This window comes from Chrysochloris asiatica, unplaced genomic scaffold, assembly GCF_000296735.1.
Source record: "Chrysochloris asiatica unplaced genomic scaffold, ChrAsi1.0 scaffold00303, whole genome shotgun sequence".
Taxonomy (NCBI): domain Eukaryota; kingdom Metazoa; phylum Chordata; class Mammalia; order Afrosoricida; family Chrysochloridae; genus Chrysochloris; species Chrysochloris asiatica.
The window spans coordinates 258,437-260,349 of record NW_006408821.1 but is presented as its reverse complement, the minus strand read 5'-3'; the positions used below and the strand labels follow the sequence as shown (position 1 = coordinate 260,349).

At 38.8% G+C, this 1,913-nt stretch overlaps 1 protein-coding gene across 1 annotated transcript in view; it reads right to left on the bottom strand.

Moving 5' to 3' along the window:
* Positions 1–1,913, bottom strand: part of UBA6 (ubiquitin-like modifier activating enzyme 6) — a 144,894-nt gene that overhangs the window by 46,495 nt on the left and 96,486 nt on the right. The window lies entirely within an intron of this gene.

The following is a 1,913-nucleotide window of genomic DNA, read 5'->3' as shown; positions in this document are numbered from 1 at the left end:
GGGTCAGGTGCACCTTAGTCCTCAAGCTGACATCTCTGCTCTTCAACACTTTAAAAAGTTCCTGTGCAGCAGATCTGCCCAATGCAATACATCGTCTGATCTTGTTACTACTGTTTCCATGAGTGTTGACAGTTGAAGAATTAAGTCCTTGACAATTTCAATCTTTTCTCCATTGATAAGAATGTTGTTTATTGGTCCAGTGGTGAGTATTTTTGTTTTCTTGACACTGAGATGGAATCCATATCAAAGGCTGTGTTGATTTTCACCTGTAAATGTTTTAAGTCCTCTTCACTTTCAGCAAGGAAGGTTGCATCATTTGCATATCGCAGGTTGTTAATGATTCTTCCTCTAATCCTGATGCCTTGTTTTCTTCATAGAATCCGGCTTTTTGGATTATTTGCTCAGCATACACGTTGAATAAGTATGGTTACAGAATACCAACCTTGTTGCACACCTTTTTTAATTTTAAAACATTTAGTGTTTCCATGCTCTGTTCAAACAACGGCTTCTTGGTCCAGCTACAAATTCCTCATGAATACAATTAAGTGTTCTGGAATACTCATACTTCGTAATGCTGTCCATAGCTTGTCATGATCCACACAATCTAGTCTTTGCGTAGTCAATAAAGCACAGGTAAACATCTTTCTAATATTCTCTGCTAATCGCCAAGATCCTTCAGGCATCAGCAATGATATCTCGTTCCATGGCCTCTTCTGAATCCCGCTTGAAACTCTGGAAGTTCTCTGCAAATGTATGCTTGTAGCTGTTTCTGTATTACCTTTAGCAAGACTTTGCTCGCTTGAGATATCAAAGAGATTGCCTGATGATTTCTGTATTCTGTTGGGTCACCTCTCTTTGGAATGGGCACAAACATTGATCTCTTCCAATCAGTCGGCCAGACAGTTGTCTTCCAAATTTCTTGGCAGAGATGAGTGAGTGCCTCCTGTGCCGCCTCACTTTCTGGAAAGATTTCAATTTTTAATCCATCAATTCCTGGTGCCTTGTTCTTTGCCAATTCCTTCAATGCACCTTAGACTTCCTCCTTTATCATTGGCTCTTGATCACATACTACCTCTTGAAATGGTTGAACATTAACCATTTCCTTTTGGTACAGTGACTGTGTATTCCTTTTATCTTCTCTTGACACTTTCTACATCATTCAATACTTTGTTTGCCCAGAGAATCTCTCAATAATGAAAGTCGAGGCTTCAGTTTTTCTTCAGTTCCCTCAGCTTGAGAAATGCTGAGTGTGTTCTTCCCTTTTTGGTTTTCTGATTCCAAATCTTTGCACATTTTATAATAATATTTGGTTTTATCTCCATTTGCTTTAGCATCTCTTTGCTGGAGAGCAAGTTTCAGTGTCTCTTCTGCCACCCATTTTGACCTTTTCCTCCTTTTTTTTTTTCCTTAATGACTTTTTGCTCTCTTCAGGTACGATGTTCTTGATATCATTCCACAACTCTTCTGGTCTTTGGTCTTTAGTGTTTAATGTATCAAATCTGTTTTTCAGATGATCTCTAAATTCAGGTGGGATATATTCAAGGTCGTATTTTGGCTCTCGTGGACTTGTTTTTTTTTTTTTTTTCTTCTGCTTCAGTTTGAATTTGCATACGAGTCATTTATGGTCTGTTCCACAGTCTGCCCCCTGGCCTTGGTTTGATTGATGCTATGGAGCTTTTCCATCTTCTCTTTCCACAGATGTACTCAATTTGATTTCTATGTGTTCCATCTGGCGAGGTCCATTTGTATAGTCGTCTGTTATGCTGTCTAAAGAAGGTATTTGAAATGAACAAATCATTGGTTTTGCAGAATTCTATCAAGCGATCTCCAGTATCATTTCTATCACCAAAGCCATATTTTCCAACTACTGGTCCTTCCTCTTTGCTCCCAACCTTTGCATTCCAATCACCAGT